Source organism: Canis lupus, chromosome 4 (genome assembly GCF_003254725.2).
Source record: "Canis lupus dingo isolate Sandy chromosome 4, ASM325472v2, whole genome shotgun sequence".
In the NCBI taxonomy this organism is placed as follows: domain Eukaryota; kingdom Metazoa; phylum Chordata; class Mammalia; order Carnivora; family Canidae; genus Canis; species Canis lupus.
The window spans coordinates 4,620,152-4,638,794 of NC_064246.1; the positions used below are offsets into that span (position 1 = coordinate 4,620,152).

The 18,643-nt window shown below is 39.3% G+C and overlaps 1 protein-coding gene across 5 annotated transcripts in view; it reads right to left on the reverse strand.

The window, feature by feature from the left end:
• Positions 1-18,643, reverse strand: part of TBCE (tubulin folding cofactor E) — a 111,476-nt gene that overhangs the window by 62,337 nt on the left and 30,496 nt on the right. The window contains exons 1-2 of one of the 5 annotated variants that reach the window (XM_049108749.1): positions 16,272-16,400; positions 6,032-6,222 (exon numbers count right to left, since the gene is read on the reverse strand). The exons of 1 other annotated variant lie outside the window; for it this stretch is intronic. The gene's annotated coding sequence lies outside the window, so the exon portion shown is untranslated. Of the gene's footprint in view, positions 1-6,031; positions 6,223-16,215; positions 16,420-18,643 lie in introns of those variants that run through there. 3 more of the 5 variants (XM_049108750.1, XM_025448635.2, XM_025448636.3) reach the window with 3 other exon arrangements.

The window sequence follows — 18,643 nt, forward strand, 5'->3', positions numbered from 1 at the left end:
GAACAAACAGATTAAAAGAAACTTAAGAAATACGTCAATTAATTGCAATATATGGACTTTATGTGGATTCCAATTTTAAAAAACTGTAAATGACTTTAAAGTAAAAGAAATTATGAGAATATTTAAAATTTGAACACTGACTAGATTTTATATTAAAGAATAACTGTTGAGGGCAGCCTGGGTGGCTCAGCGGTTTAGCGCCACCCTCAGCCCAGGGCCTGATCCTGGAGACCTGGAATCGAGTCCCACGTCAGGCTCCCTGCATGGAGCCTGCTTCTCCCTCTCCCTGTGTCTCTGCCTCTCTCTCTCTGTGTCTCTCATGAATAAATAAATAAAATCTTAAAAAAAAATAAAGAATAACTGTTGGGACACCTGGGTAGCTTAGTAGTTGGGTGTCTGCCTTCAGCTCAGGGCATGATCCAGGAGTTCTGGGATCAAGGCCCTTATCGATCCCTGCGAGGAGCCTGCTTCTCTCCCTATGTCTCTGCCTCTCTCTCTGTGTCTTTCATGAATAAATAAATAAAAATCAATTTTAAAAAGATTCAATGAAATCCTTTTCAAAATACAAATCATATTTTTCATAGATCTAGAACAAATAATCCTAAAATTTGTATGGAACCACAAAAGACCCCAAATACCCAAACCAATCTTGAGAAAGACAAGCCTGGAGGTATCACAATCCCAGATTTTGAGTTATATTACAAAGCTGTACTAATCAAAATAATGTGGTACTGGCACAAAAAAAGTTCAATAGAGCGGAATCAAGAGCTCAGAAATAAACCCACCCTTCTATGGTCAATTAATTTATGACAAAAGATGCAAGAGTATATAATGTCTCTTCAACAAATGGTGTTGGGAAAACTGGACAGCTACATGCATGAATGAAACTGAGCTACTTTTTTATACCATACACAAAAATAAACTCAAAATAGATTAGACTTAATTGAGTCCTGAAACCAAAAACTCCTAGAAGAAAACATGGGCAGTCATTTCTTAGACATTGGCCTTAGCAACATTTTTCTAGATATGTCTCCTGAGCCTAGGGAAACAAATACAAAAATAAACTATTGGGACTTTATCAAAATAAAAAGTTTCTGCACAGTGAAGGAAACAATCAACAAACCAAAGGCAACCTACTGAATAGAAGATATTTGCAAATGACATATCTGATAAGATAAATAATAGAGAATTTACATAACCCAACACCAAAAATACAAATAATCAATTAAAATGGGCAAAGGACCTGAATAAATATTTTTCCAAAGAAGATATACAAATGATCAATAGACACATGAAAGGATGCTCAACATCACTCATCATCCAGGAAATATAAACCAAAACCACCATGAGATATCACCTTATACCTGTTAGAATGACTAGTATCACAAAGATAAGAAATAACAAGTGTCGGTAAGGACGTGAAGAAAAAGGAACTCTCATGCACTGCTGATGTAATGTAAACTGGTGCAGCCACTGTAGAAAACAGTATGGAGGTTCCTCAAAATATTAAAAATAAATACTGTATGATTCAGCAATTCCAGTACTGGGTATTTACCCAAAGAAAATGAAAATACTAATAATTTGAAAGGATGTTTGTGTGTGGGAAACAAAGGCAACAGAAAAATTAAATTTCCTTACTACTTATATAGCCCATTGACAGGTCCTTGAAATAGGTCCTTGAAATAGAGTGGCATTCCTCTAGGGACTCAGCTGCCTCAATGCTGACACTTAAAGGCAAAAGGCAATCTTAGCCTGACCCCCAGGTAAGTCTACTTTAACATATAAAAATTCCTTTGGAAACTTTCTTTATCTCTACCCTCCCATATTGGCTATCATCCCCCAAGAATATGACACACCAATATACATCTGAAGGGCCTCATGACTAAGGTTTTACTAAACAGTAATAAATGAGCTTTTTCTAACAGTAGCTAGCCCCCTCAAGGTCCTGGAAACCTTAAAGACTTATGCCATCCTAACTTCCTCCCAATCTGGAAGTATATAATCAGCCACCCCCCATGATCCCAGCACAGCTCTTTCTGCCCAGCGGTCCTGTCTCCGTGCTTTAATAAAACCATGCTTGCACCAAAGACATCTCAAGAATTCATTCTTGGCCATTAGCTTTGAACCATTGGCTAGAAAAGACCAATGCCATACAATTTTACTCATATGTGGAATCTACAAAAAAAAAAGAACAAATGAATAAACAAACAAAAAGCAGAAGCATACCTTAAATACAGAGAACTGATGTTTGCCAGGGCTGAGGGGATTGGGGGTATGGGCAAAATGTGAGATATAGGCTTCCAGTTATGGAATTAGGAGTCACAGGGGTATAAGATATAAGGCACAGCACAGGGAATATAGTCAATGATATCATAATAGCATTTAGTGGTGACAGACAGTAGCTTCACTTGCGGTGAGCACAGCATAACATATAGAGAAACTGAATCACTATGTTATATACCTGAAGCTAATATACCGAAAAATAAAAACAATTTTAAAAAATAATAAAGATTCAAATGTAAAAAAATTTAAACGTTTAAATTTAATTATAATTTTGCTTAAAGTTTTCACTAGTTTTAAATGCCTTTTTCAATTTTCATTAAGATGTAAATAGAATTTTCTTACAATTGAAATAGATACGTAATGTCTGTTCTACTTTATTTATTTTAAAAGATTTTATTTATTTATTCATGAGAGACACAGCGAGAGAGAGACACACAGAGAGAGAGAGAGAGAGAGAGAGAGAGAGAGAGAGGCAGAGACACAGGCAGAGGGAGAAGCAGGCTCCATGCAGGGAACCTGACCTGGGACTCTATCCTGGGTCTCCAGGATCACGCCCTGGGCTGAAGGCGACACTAAACCGCTGAGCTACCCAGGCTGCCCTACTTCTTTTATTAACATTTTCTGTATAGCCACAGAATCACCACATTAATCTCTTCAATGTTGACCTATGGATACCACAACTTACCTAATGATTTCTCTATTGCTATATGTTTCCATTGTTTACTATCCCAAAGAAAACAGTTAAAAACACCTTTCATTTTTAAGTTATTCTTGTCCTTTGAAGTATCTCCTTGGGAAAAATTGAGACATTCCAAGTGAATTAATATATTTAAGATTTGAGAAAGCCATGGCCAAACCATCCATTCATCAAAAAAAGGTTACATACTGACACTGACACTAAGAGAAAATCTACTTGTTTACTTGTTTCTATAGTCATAAATTCTCATGAAGAACTTTCAAATCAGGTCTTCTCTATCCTATTCTTGTACAGCTAACTTATTTTTAAAGCAATCTCTATACCCAGTTGGGGTTTGAACTCACAACCCCAAGATCAAGAGTTGTACACTCTACTATTGAGCCAGGTGCCCCCTGCATAACTAACTATTGAGGTAGGACTTAACACATCATAACATGATGTGTAAATGTAGGACTCTACATTTATATATATTACACATTGAACAATCCAACATTAGTTACTTCTCCCAGTTCTGTCCTATCCAATTTTTCTAAGATCAAAGACAATATATGTCTGTGTTACATACATATATACATATATATATATATATATATATGTATATATGTATATATATAACCCCTGACCAAAGACAGAACCCATACAAATTGTGGGTAAAATATTATTTTAGTTAAAAGTCCTCCTATTAACCAGTTCACATGCAAGAACATCATGAACTTTGTGAAATGCTCTCCTGAAATCCAACCCCACCATCAGTCCCAGAATATACTGTCAGTCAGAGGCATGGGATAAGGGAAGACATATCCTCTTTTACTTATACACCTGAGTTGTAGGAATATATTTGAAAGGAATAGTTATTTGTTCTACTAATAATAATGAGGAGGGGCAGAAAGGAAAGATGATGAAAAGAGAAAGGAAATAATGCACTGTTCTCTGCAAGTTTCCCTGGCCTGCCAGGGAATTACAATCCAAACCAACAAAAAAGTAAATTTAGCCAAGACTCACTAAACTCTTCCTAGCTCCTTAGGATCACTTCTAAATGTTCACAAAACATCTTTCCTAGAAGTTCTAGTTCCCCTTGTTCATTATTCTGTAAAGGTTGTGAACAGGAATTTTTACAATCATATTTGCCAGTTGTTTCATAAATTTCTAGATGTAATTTCTCCTGGAATACAGACTAATTTAAAGATTTACTTATGTATTTGAGAGAGGGTGCAAGCACACACATAAGTGGGGGAGGGGACACAGAGAGAGGGCCAACCAGACTCCTTGCTGAAATGGTAGCCTGTCATGGATCTAGGGCTCCATCCCAGGACCCCAAAATCATGACCCAAACGGAAGGCAGATGCTTAACAAACTGAGTCACACAGGCGCCCCTAGAATAGACTAATTCAAAATGGCCAAATACTATCTTATGTCTTTTTATCCTCAACATGCTTTTAACCAGACTTTTTTTTTTTTTGACAAGACAGGAAATCATTCTCCATAGAAACGACAAAAGATAAGAAACTGAATCAATCTGCCACTTTTCTGTCATCTCTTATGCTACATTAAATATATTTTTAAGACGGGCACTTGATGGGATGAGCACCGGGCATCATACTACATGTTGGCAAACTGAATTTAAATAACAAATTTAAAAAAATATTTTTAGGGATCCCTGGGTGGCGCAGCGGTTTGGCGCCTGCCTTTGGCCCAGGGCGCGATCCTGGAGACCCGGGATCGAATCCCACATCGGGCTCCCGGTGCATGGAGCCTGCTTATCCCTCGGCCTGTGTCTCTGCCTCTCTCTCTCTCTCTCTGTGACTATCATAAATAAATAAAAATTGAAAAAAAATATTAAAAAAAATATTTTTAAAAGATGAAGCAAAGGTGGCAAGATATTAACAATCATTAAACAAAGGCAGTGAGTATCTGGGTGTTTCCTATGTTCCAAAATATTCAGGATTTAAGTTAAAAGACATATACTATTAGACCCAAGGAGTAGACTTTCTTGTACTACTTTTTAGTCTAAATCAATTCTAAAAGCTTCTTTTCCCATCTTCACATTTTTTCACAAGTTGATTTCAAGGCACAACCTTACTGATATTTTTCTTAAGTCTAATCAAGTGTCTGAAAGCCACTAGTTAGACGGTCTCTTTTTCCATTTTAGTCATCCTCATATTTTTCTAGGCCTATCTTTCTCATTTAATTTTTTAAATAGATGATACTCAAAAGTATAAAAGGGAATATAGTGAAAGCTTCCCTTCCACTCCCGCTTGTCATTATCTTTTCCCACTGGCAACAGCTTTATGACATAAACATACACATTTTATGCTTATACAAGCCATTTTGTTCTTTACACAAATGACACCATACTATATATGTGGTCCTGTTCCTTACATTTTCATTCAATAATATAACCTCAAAAGTTAAGTTTTTTTTAAATCTTATGTGGCTGCATAGTATTTGTATAAATACACCATGATTTAACCAGTCTTCAAACTGATAGACTTAGGTTACTCCCAAGTTTTTGCTATTACAAATAATACTGTAAAGATTAAACCTACTCATTTATGTTTTTATACCCATGCAAAAACATCTGCAGAAAACATTCTCAAAATGGGTATTGCTAAGTCAAAGGGTATGAGCACTTTTAATGTTGATAAGTAATAACAAATGTCCCTTTTTAGTGGCTATACCAATTTACATCCCATTAGCACTATATGAGCCCCTGTATCATCACATTGCCCTTCCAGATTAACAAATTTTTGGTAACCTGTCAGTCTGATAAGTGAAACATGCATTTTATTTACAATTCCTTTTATGAGGGAAACTGGGCATCTATTCACTTTGATTCCCTTTTCTCTAAACTACCTGGTTCGCATCCTTTACCTATTTTCCTGTTGGTTTATTGGTCTTTTTCTCAATCTGTTTTTAAAATCTAAACTGTTTCGTATATGCTCTTCACCATGAAATGACTACATAATCCCTCAAATAAAATACTTTAAAAAGAACTGAAAGGAAGGACACAAGCAGATATTTTATAACCATGTCCACAGTGCTATTACTCACAGAGCTAATCCAAATATCAATCCAGGGACGCCTAGGTGGCTCAGTGGTTGAGCGTCTGCCTTTGGCTCAGGGTGTGATTCCAGAGTCCCAGGATCAAGTCCAACATCAGGCTTCCTGTGTGGAGCCTGCTTCTCCCTCTGCCGGTGCCTCTGCCTCTCTCTCTGTGTCTTTCATGAATAAATAAATACAATCTTAAAAACAAAAAAAACAAAAAAAACAAATATCAATCCAAATATCAATGTGGTATAAGCATATGATGGAATGTTATTCAGCCTTAAGAAGGGATTTCTGCTACATGCTACAACATAGATGAACCCTGAGGACACTAAGTGAAATAAGCCAGTAAAGACAAATACTGTATGATTCTACTTAAAAGAAGCATCTAAAGTAGTCAAATTCATAGAGCGAGAAAGTAGAATTGTGGTTGCCAAGGGCTGTGGGGAGAGGGAAAGTGTTAATTAAGCCTAAGTTTCAGTTTTGAAAAATGAAAGTTCTGGAGACAGATGGTGGGGATGGTTGCACAGTAATACGAATATACTTAACACTACTAAACTGTAGTACACTTAAAAATTGTTCAAATGGTCTGGGGGGTCTGTCTGGCTCAGTCAGTGGAGCATGCCGCTCTTGAACTCAGGGTTGTGAATTCAAGCCCATGCTGGGTGTAAAGATTACTTAAAATCTTAAAAAAAAAAAATAAAAGATGGTCAATATTATCTGTATTTTAGCTCAATTAAAAAAATAATGGGAAATTTAATTCCCAATATTTTAAGTTTTGTAGAGTTTTGATTTGCTTCAGCTTTAATTGGGACACTGAGGGTGCCTGGGTGGCTCAGCCAGTTAAGCATCCAACTCTTGATTTTGGGTCAGGTCAAGATCTCAGTGTTGTGAGGTCGAGCCCCACACTGGGCTCTACACTCAGTGGGGAATCAGCCTGAGATTCTCTCCCTCCGCCCCTTGCTCATATTTGGTCATGCACATGCACTCTTTCTCTCTTTCTAAAGTAAATAAAATCTTTAATTGGGACACTGAATCATTAAGACTATGGTATTTCTTCTCCATTTTTCAAAATATACCTTCCTAATGCCCTGGGAAGGAGTTTGATTATATCCAACATCTTAGTCATTTGGGAAGACTCTCAAAAATAGCAGTTTCTTTTTCCACAATATTTCAGGCTCTTCCACTTCACCTGTTTCTTCCTCCTTGTTGATGAGAATTCAAAACAAAGAAATCTTTCCTCTCATTTTGTTTCTTCTAAGAAACTTACATGGTCCCCTCTCCCTACCTCCACCTTGCCCCACACTCACACAAATTAGGTCCTTTCCAGAGAAAAGATAAGCTTCTAGCACAATTTAAGACAGCTGAAATCTTCCATCATTTATCTTATTTTTGTGCCTTTTATAATTTTGTGCTTCTTTTATACTCTATAAAAGCAACAACCTTATTCTCCTTACCAAGTGATGTATAGCAAAATCTATAGATCTCTTCTACTCCTTAGTCCTTTTACTGTCTCTCATGCTTTTTACTCTAATGACATGACTCTTGGCCCCAAACAAGTATGTATCTGTGTACATATATATACACACACATATATATAATCTTCCTGATACACACTCTTTAGCTCTCAAATTATATACTGGATTTTTGTGAACAAAGACAAAGATCTCCATTCCAATAATGAATTTATCCCAGCAAATTGTAGTGATTGATATTCACAGTATCGCATTTATCTTCCTGGAAAGGAAATGTGAGACCATACATTCAGGCATGGTGCTTTTGCACAACTTCCTCCTAAAATCTTTTGGCTATTTCCATATGTGTGTGTGTGTGTGTGTGTGTGTGTATAGCTTTTTTTAAAAAATGATTTTATTTATTTATTCACGAGAGACACACAGAGAGAGGCAGAGACATACACAGAGAGAGAAGCAGGCTCCTCACAGTGAGCCTGACGTAGGACTCGATCCCTGGACTGGGATCATGCCCTGAGCCAAAGGCAGATGCTCAACTGCTGAGTCACCCAGGAGTCCCTTTATGGATCTTTATGGTTCTATATAACACTCTTTCTTCTCAACAGCATCCAGTTTCAATAGTGTTATGAGCAATGTTTCCCTCTTTATAACATTTTAGTATCCATTCCTTTCAATAATGTTTTCTTGATTCCTATTGGTAACTATTTTTCTTCATTCTGAGAAGCAAACTACTTTAGGATAGGGCTGATCATTATCTGGGAAGACAAGAAAGGAGGTGGGCTCAGATCTGAGTTATTATCTACACTTATTAGGAATAAAAGATGGGGGGACACCTGGGTGGCTCAGTTGGTTAAGCATTGGATTCTTGGTTTCAGCTCAGATCATGATCACACGGGTCATGAGATCAAGCCCAATGTTTGGCTCGGCACTCAGCATGGAGTCTACTTGGAATTCTCTGCCTCTTTCTCTCCCCCTCCTCTCCACCACTCCTCACTCTCTCTAAAATAAATAAATTAATTAATAAATAAAAACTGGGGGAAAAAAAGATGTGAGGAAATATATCTACATGGTTAAGTCATGACCACCAGGAATTCAGACTGAAGAAGGGACGTCATGGTTAATACCTGGCATTAATGGATTCAAGAAAATATAGATGGCTCTCCCAATAAGTGGGAATAGCAAAAACAGTGGGCAGTCCAAGTGGATGTTTCTCAGAAACCCAAAGATTGCATCTAGGAAGCCTGGTCAAAGAAACATATAGTACAAGTCATGCAACTGGGGATCAGGGGCAACTAACCAGAACAGTGAAACTTCATTTTCATCAGGTAGTTGGAGTACTGGGCTGATTACCTGGACAGAGACTAAGTGAGGTATTTTTTTTTTACTGTAAGTACATAGGTTCTCAAGGTATCTTCTAACTGAAGATTTTCACTAATTTCTAACTGAAATTTAGCATTTTCCAAAATTGTGCACATAGGTCAAAAAAAATCAATTGGATTAGCAGCACCTGTGATCATACATATTTTATATCACATTACAGCTATTACAGATATCTCCAGATATACTTGGCACGTATCACTATTTCAAAATTACAATAGTAGTTTTTAAGTATTTTGATAACTATTTCACATAACTGAATTTCACTTGAAGTCTTATGTATTTTCTTTTTTTCTCCCCTAAGTTTTTATTTATTTAAATCTCAGTTAGTTAACATACAGTGTAGTATTAGTTTCAGGGGTAGAATTTAGTGATACAGAACTTCCATACAACATCCAGTGCTCATCAAAGTGCCCTCCTTAATCCCCATCACCTATTTCACCCATCCCTCACCCACCTGCCCTCTGGGAACCATCAGTTGGTTCCGTATAATTAGAGTCTTGTTTCCCCCCTCTATGTTTCTTTCTTAAGTCACACAGGAGTATAATCATATGGTATTTGTTCTTCTCTGACTTATTTTGCTTAGCATTATACTCTTTAGCTCCAACCACATTGTTGCAAATGGCAAGATTTCATTCTTTCTGATGGCTGAGTAATATTCATGGTGTATATGTATGTATGAATATATATATTCATTCCACATCTTCTTTATCTATTCATCCGTGGATGGACATTTGGGCTCTTTCCATAATTTGGCTTTTGTTGATAATGCTGATATAAACATCGGGATGCATGTACTCTCTTCAAATCTGTATTTTTGTATCCTTTGGATAAATACCTAGTAGTGCAATTGCTGGATTGCATCCTTACCAACACCTTGTTTCCTGTGTTGTGAATTTTAGCCATTCTGACAAGTCTGAGGTGGTATTTCATTGCGGTTTTGATTTTTATTTCCCTGATGGTGACTGAGGCTGATCATCTTTTCATGTGTCTGTTAGGCATCTGTAGGTCTTCTTCGGAAAAATATCTATTTGTATAATCTGCCCATTTCTTAGCTGGATTATTTGGGTTTGGGGTGCTGAGTTTTTTTAAGTTTTTTAAATGAAATCCTATGTGTTTTCTGTATTTAAAAACATTTAAAAAACATTTTAGGGGCACCCAATGGGCTCAGCCAGTAGAGTGTGTGACTCTTGATCTCAGGGTTCTGATTCGAGTCTCACATTGGATGTAGAAATTACTTAAAAATAAAATCTTAAAACAAAAATTCGGGCAGCCCCGGTGGCGCAGCGGTTTAGCGCCACCTGCAGCTCAGGGTGTGATCCTGGAGACGAGGGATGGAGTCCCATGTCAGGCTCCCTGCGTGGAGCCTGCTTCTCCCTCTGCCTGTGTCTCTGCCTCTCTCTCTCTCTCTCTCTCTCTCTCTCTCTCTCTCTCTGTGTGTGTCTGTCTCTATGAATAAAATAAATATCTTAAAAAAAATTTCTGGGGTGCCTGGGTGGTTCAGTCAGCCTTCAGGTCAGGTAATGATTCCGGGGTCCTGGGATGGAGCTACACATTGGGCTCCCTGCTCAGCGAGGAGTCTGCTTCTCCCCCTCCCCGCCCCCACTTGTGCTTTCTCTCGCTCTTTCTAGCTCTCTTGCTCTTCTCACTCACTCAAATAAACTTAAAAAAAAAACCAAACAAACCAAACCAACAACAACAAAAAAAAAAATCTAAAGAGCTCACAGGCTTTATCAGACTGCTAACGGGGTCTTTATCCAACATAAATAATCAAAGAAAATTTGAGGACATGAGAGGAGTTTCGTGGTAAGTCTCCAACATCAACAAAGTAAATTATTTAAACTAAATTATATAGCTCTTTACACAGTGCTTTCATTTTCCTTATCTTGCCTGCAAATATTCATTCAAAATATTAACAATTTCTTCAATTCTTCTAAAAATAACTGATACTGGGATGCCTGGTTTGGCGCCTGCCTTTGGGCCAGGGTGTGATCCTGGAGACCCTGGATTGTCCAGCACCAGGCTCCCTGCATGGAGCCTGCTTCTCTCTCTGCCTACGTCTCTGCCTCTCTCTGTGTGTGTGTGTCTCTCATGAATAAATAAATATTTTAAAAACATAAATAAAAATAACTGTTACTGTTTTAAGAGTGGAAGAATCTTAACCTGGCAAGGGCACCTAACAAAGAGCAAAAGCTCTATCTACATTATTGAAGCAGTTCTCACTTCTTTTCTGCCATTTCAGGCCTGCAGCTTCCCCTTGTGGGAAGTACACTCCCTCTGCCTGGTGAGTCATTACTCACTCACCACACATGGTCCAGGCTGGCCAATATGATGACTCCTCACCTCTGCTTCCTTGCATGTAGCCACCGGTCCATATGTAAAGATCCTAACCCAAGAAGAGTCAGTGTTTTAGAAAATGACATGGGCTTTTAAAGAGAGGATCCATCTTTCTCTTTCCCAAGACCCTAAAATAAAAGGACCACTTAAAACTGGCCTTGCTGAGAGGTAACACTGCCACTATGTGGAAGAAATTTGTCTGAATATAAGGCCAAAAAGGAAAGTAGAGTTGATCCAACTATGCCTTTCATTAACCCAGTAAATGAAATAGCAAAGTTCTTTTGTTTACATCAGTTTGAACAGAGTTTCTTTCTCCCACAACTGAAAGAATTCTGAAAACCACAAAGGGATTGGGATCATATTTGTTCCTATTTACATTATATGCAGCCAGTCTGCTGGAGAGAAATTCAATCTTGTCCACTACATGCTAGCTATGGGACACTGGATAATTTAATCTCTCTTTGTCTCTGTTTCCTCATCTGTAAAATGTAGATGGTATTAGGAACTACTTCATAAGGCTGTTGTGAAAATTAAATGAGATTTTATGTGTAGAAGTGCTCAATGTAAACAATCAACATTAGTCACTAAGATCTAATGATTAAGATTAAGATCATTAACACCATAAATTAGATTCTATATTTAGATACAGGGGAAATATTTCATAAATTCAAAGAAATATATTACAAGTTCAGAATAGCAGTAGCTGACATAGTTTAATCACAGTAAGCTACTGCTCACAGGTTTGGATTCCAAAATCAGTTATCACATTTCCCACTTTCTTTAACCACCAAGAGATCCAAAAAGACATCTGATGCACAACAGAAAAGATAAAAATACTAGCACTTTGTGAATTAATAATTAGAAAAAAGTTTTTAATACGACTTTCATTATCTTTCCAAATATATGCCCCTAAGTCTTCCTCTGATGTTCATTCAAAATTGTACCAAAATAATTGGTGTGAAGTCCGAAGATCGTTCACACACTGACACCTATCGAACAGAAAACTCAGTTATCAGTGGGAACCACACTTAACTGAGATTTAGGAGCTCCAGATAGTGATCTTGGCTCAGACACTAACAAGCTATGAATCCTTACATTTATTAGCCTTTCTGTCACAAAGAATACAAGGAAGTAGAAGACATGTTCTTATAAGGAACTTACAGTCTAGTTGGGAGAGAGAACCAACAGCAAAACACTAAGACCTACAATTAAAAATGCAAGGACCAAATACAGTGATTGAGAAGAAACAATGTGGGTTAAGAGTGAGAGAAGCCTCCATGTGGAAACTATGCCCTGATTAAGCTGTTAGGAATGGAGAGCAAAGAGTAAGAAAAAAAATTTCTAGGTAGGGAAATGTACAAAGGTTTCATTGATTGCAGTCTCACTGGAGAAACTAAAGAACATGGGTATCTTTAAACATTTAAGGGCAAAATGTCATCTGCTTTTAAATTACCACCCCAAACGTAACAATTTCCAAATATTTAACCCAATTTTTTTTTTTTTTTTAAGTAAGCTCTACACTCCATGCAGGGCTCAAACTCACAACCCCAAGATGGAGTCGCATGCTCTACCAACTGAGCCAGTGAGGGACCTGCTATTCAGCCCAATTTTTAACAAACTTGTCTGCTGTCCTTTTTAAAAAAGGTTTTTTTTATTTGTAGTAAAATACACATAAAATATATCATCTTAACCATTTTTAAGGGTATAGTTCAGTGGCATTAGATATATTCACATTGTTGTGCACAATCACCAAAATTTTCTCATCTGGCCCAACTGAAACTCTATACTCAGTAAAATAACTCCCATATCCCTCTCTCTACCCTGCCTCTACTTTCTATGAACTTGACGCTAGGTATCTCACATAAGTAGAATCAAACAGCATTTGTCTTTGTGACTGGCTTATTTCACTTACCATAATGTCTTGCTGTCCTTTTATGCCTAATGTCAAAGCCTGTCTCCAAGTTTACTGCATCCTCACAGTAGTTTCTTTGCCTCCACATACTGAATCATCTCATGTAATTTTTAGTAGGCCCTCCAAAAAGCTTTAAGCACTTCCTAAGAGGCATAGGCATGCCTTCTCTCTACAACACCAATGACTTAAATCTACACCAAACCCACAATTTTTATGACAAACTTATATGAAAGAGAAAATTAATCAATAACTTTGTGCCCCTTCTCTAAACACTTTCAAATATCAGCAAATCTCCTCAAATAACTCCTCCACAAATCCATCCCAGCCACTCCTCATAACTGGCAAACTATGAAGTTTCTCCTTTCCAGTAGACCCTATTTACTCTGGGTCATACTCCTTTTTTTTTTTTTCTTAATTTAAATTCAAGTCAGTTAACGTATAGTGTATTTTTAGTTTCATTCTGATTCATATTTATTTCACACTTACTACCATATTGTTTTCTAGTGGACTCTCTTGCATATTTCCCAGTAAAATGCTAAAGTAGGGAAAGTAGCATATATTTTTTAAAAATAAACTCTGAAGTGCTAAGTGTGCAACAAATAGTCTATTAAAGTGTGTGAACGGGGCCTGGGTGGCACAGTTGGTTGAGCATCTGACTCTTGATTTCCGCTCAGGTCGGGATCTCAGCATTGTGAGATTGAGCCCACTTCAAGCCCTCCATGGGTATCCAGGCTCAGCGTGAAATCTGCTTGGGACTCTCTCTGCCTCTTCTCCTGGCCCCAGGCACTGTCTCTATCTCTGTCTCTCTCTCTCCCAAATAAATAAATCTTTGAAAAAATAAACTGTAGGATAAACTGAATTTAATAAATCGAAAAGAAAAAAAAAATCAAAACCACCAGAAAATAGTAACAACTCTAGTTTTATTGTTGAACATTTACATCTTACAAAATAAGTATTGAGATGATCCAAGAAGCCTGTTTAAAATCCATAACTTAGGGATGCCTGGGTGGCTCAGCAGGTTAGGCACCTGCCTTCAGCTCAGGTCATGATCCCGGAGTCCCAGAATGAGGCCCATATTGGGATCCCTGTTCAGTGGGGAGTTTGCTTTTCCCTCTGCCCCTCACCCTGCTCATGCTCACTCACACTCTCTCTCTCTCTCACTTTCTCTCTCTCAAATAGATAAATAAAATCCATAACTTAAAGGTAAAAACAATATTGTTCTACAGGGTTAAGGTTTGCTTAAGATTGAATTAGATTCAATTTAAGTATGCATAGTGAAATTAAAAATTAAAATTAAAAGATTAGCCCTATAAGTACAGAAATAGAGCAGAGTAATATATGTTTGAAAGACAAACAGAAAAAAAAATGAAAAGACAAAACAAAATCAAACTTCAATTAAAAAAAAAGGCAAAGAGAAAAAAAAAAAAAAACCCAGAAAGTACATAATGTAGATTGCAGAACAAGTCCAAAGCCATTCACTCAACTATTATGGAAAGTCTACTAAAACCCAGATACTGTTTTAAGCACTAGGAATACAGCAGGAGGGATCCCTGGGTGGCGCAGTGGTTTAGCACCTGCCTTTAGCCCAGGGAGCGATCCTGGAGACCTGGGATCAAATCCCACGTTGGGCTCCCGGTGCCTGGAGCCTGCTTCTCCCTTTGCCTGTGTCTCTGACTCTCTCTCTCTCTCTCTCTCTGTGTGACTATCATAAATAAATAAAAATTTAAAAAAGCATTAAAAAAAAAAGGAATACAGCAGGAAACTAAACATATAAAAATATCTGACCTCATGAAGCTTCTACCCCAGTGGGGGAAACACAGTAACCCAGATAAATAAATAAACCACGTGGCATGCCATAAGTATGATGGTAAGCACAAGGACAATGAGTGCAATGGAGCTGTAAGGGAAGCATATGTTGGAGAGGACCTCACTGAGAAGGTAATATTCCAAAAAAATATGAAGGAAGATTGAACCATGTGACAGATGAGGGGAGAGCATTCCGGGCAAAGGAACCACAAGCGCAAATATCCTGAGGCTGGATGTGCTTGAGGCCATACAGTAGAGCAAAGAGGAGTAGCAAGAGAGATTAGAGGTAAAGCAGGAGGGGATCTTAAGGACCTCGGGGCCACTCTACCAACCTTTGCTTTTACTCTGAGTGAAATGGGTAGTTCCTGCAGGGTTTTTTTAAGAGGATTTTTTTGGTAGGAGGATCACTCTAGATGCTGTGAGGAGTAAAGACTAAAAGAAGGAAGAAAAAGCAGACAAGTTAGGTGGCCACTGAAGTAATCCAGGTGAGAGACAGCTTGTAAATTGGACAAGTGAAGTGGTGAGAAAGGGTCGGGAGTCTGGACAGATTTTGAAGGCGAAGCGCACAGGATCTGCTGATAGATTACATGTGTGGCATGAAAGAGATGAGTCATGGGTGACTCCAAAAGTTTGGGCCTGAACAAGTATCTCTGTAATGACAAAGAATAAGTAAAAAACGTCGCCTGTCAAAAGGCAGAGACTGCCAACTCGGGTTTTCAAAAAACACCCAGTGGTACGCTATTCATAAAAGCAGAGAGAAAGGGGAAAAGCAAACGGTGGGGAACCTTGAGACAAATATCAAATGACAGAGGCCTTGGCTATACTAACGTCAGACACACAAGAAGTCAGCTCTCTTGATCTTGATCTCTTCTGCCTTCCCCTGAACAGTCTGGCATCTGTGAACCCTGTCTTCCCGACGAGCTGCCGTTCCTCTGGGGACGGACCCGCCCCTGGCTGGTGGTCAGCACTAGTTCTCCACCCACTTCCCGTGACCTCTCCTTCGCCTGATCAAGGATTTGGAACCTGAGGGCTGCTTCTCTAACCTGAGCAATTCCACCTCTTCCGCGCCGCTGGGCGGCACCGGCCTTTCCGCTCCCACGCCCGCCGCCCAGCTGCGGCCCCCGGCCGGACTCCCTCCCTCCCCGCCCGCGGGCCGGGGCGGGGCGGGGCGGCAGGCCGCAGGCCGCAGGCAACGCCCGACTCCCACAACCCGAGGAGTTTCCAGGAGAGGACAGGAGCACCGAAGCCCCGCAGCGTGACGCACCGGCCACAGGCCAGCCACGAACCTTGGCTCCTGCAGCTCCTGCAGCTCCGGCAGCCCCGCAGCCCCTCCGAAGCTCACCTGCCCGCGGCTAGCCCAGGTGGTCGGAGGCGCGCCCCTCACACGCGCCGGCCCGAAGCGAGGCTTCCGGCTCTGGCCGGAAGTACTTCTTTAGGAAGACGGGAAGTCCCGCCTCCGCGGGATGAGCTGAGCTGCTGGAGCTCAGGCGTGAAGATCATAGGCGAGGGTTTGGAGAACTGGAGGTTTGGTCCACCCACCCAGGCCTAGGCAAGCTCTCTACCCCTGCGCTGCCCAGAAGATTCCCCCAAACCCAGGGTGGCAGAACAACTCAATGAAAGTGCATGTTCCAGTTTACTTGTTGTTCAGTACCCTGTGTATTGAGAGTCTACCACATAGAAAGCATGTGGTCTCAGAAAGAGTGCTGATGCTTCAAAAACTAAAAATAATAATACTGATGATGATAAGAAGGCAAAATGAAAATGCATCCGATAATAGAGCAAATTCCATAGGCATGTTAATTTCTAAGCCTCAGTTTTCTATGTAGCCAGCTCAGTGGATCAAATGGTTTGTTGTGAGGATCAAATGAGATGACACAGACATTTAATGGGGTCTGGTGCATGATTAAAGTACATAATACCTGTGATGTTGTTACCACTGGTTGAAAATAAGAGGCCTTTCACCCACCCAAGGGAAATTGAATAATAACTCAAATCTTAAAGTTGAGAAGAATTTCAGTACATAGGGATAGATACCCATTGTGAATCTGTAAAAACTGCTTTTGTTGATTAATAAAAGGATGTAGGATGAAAAACCTTCTGAAAAGCTTTGTTGTTTGAAATTCTATCAGTAAGAATGGACTATCCCTGTTCTGCCTGACTGAGCTGAGTCAGGTAGGTCATTTTGATACTTTTCCAATCCAGGTATAGAACTTCAGATAAGGGGTTTTTAGATATACCATTCCATATTTAATTTGACTTTGTAGTTCTCAAGGATTCTAGACCTTAAAGTTGGCTTCATAGCCCAAACCAGAGCCTGCTCAATTCTTACCTATACTCCACCCAATCCTATGCTATCCCTGTCTCTTCCCCATCCCTTTTTTTTCAGTTAGACTCTCCCAGTTATTCTGATGTGTGGTCTTACTTGTTTCAGCAAGTTAATAAACCTGATTTTGTTAGACCATAGGCTTGACTTTGATGGGTTTATCACTTTATTTTGACCAAGCTTCTTGCACTCATGAACGTTGGAGGGTACTTTTAACCCTAATTTAGATAAAAACTGTAGTAGAATAAAGGTAATTTTTTAAAAAGATTTTATTTAGGGATCCCTGGGTGGCGCAGCGGTTTGGCGCCTGCCTTTGGCCCAGGGCGTGATCCTGGAGACCCGGGATCGAATCCCACGTCGGGCTCCCGGTGCATGGAGCCTGCTTCTCCCTCTGCCTGTGTCTCTGCCTCTCTCTCTCTGTGACTATCATAAATAAATAAAAATAAATAAATAAAAATTAAAAAAATTAATTAAAAAGATTTTATTTATTTATTAATAAAAGGCAAGAGAGAGAGAGAGAGGCAGAGACACAGGCAGAGGGAGAAGCAGGCTCCATGCAGGGAGCCCGACGTGGGACCCAATCCCGGGTCTCCAAGATCAGGCCCTGGGCGGAAGTCGGCGCTAAACCTGCTGAACCACCCGGGGGGCCGCGCAAGGTAAATTATTTACTGACATTCATATATGTCCGAAAGAGAGCTATAGACTTTTTAATCAGAAGGGTTTTTAAAAATTTTTTAAGATTGAGTGGTTGATTGATTGATTTGACACAGAGAGAGAAAGCGGGTGAGCAAGCACAAGCAGGGGGACAGGCAGAGGGAAAGGGAGCTCCATCTCAGGACCCAGGGATCCTGAACTGAGAGGAAAGCAGATGCTTAACTGACTAAACCACCCAAGTACCCCAACATGAAGGTTTTTAAGTTGTCTTTTGCCTGAGAAAAGACAGTTCTTGAAAATTATTTGGCATCTGCCAAATTCAGACCACCCCACAACAGATACAAAAAGCATAAATCTTCTTTTTCTTTGTAAAATACTTTCTTCTCTCCACCAAATTGTGACAATATTTGCCCAGTTTGGTCTATAGTGAAATAATGATGCCTCTGCCTTCAATCCTTTTCTTGTCACATTTATCCTACCTCAACTATGTTATCTACTTGAACTGCTTTCTCTGCTGAATCTCTCCCTATAAGAGGAATGTACATTCTATTTCTCATTCTTTACCTCCTTTTCACTTTTATCCCTTTCAGCCTGGCCTTCTGGCTTCACCATTGACTTCAAATCACCAAGGTGATTTCTCAGTCCCCTTATCCCTTGATTTCTCTACAGCAAATGTTGATAGGACTGATTCTCAACCTTTGTTGTAAAAGTCATATTTAAGGGGCACCTGGGTTCTC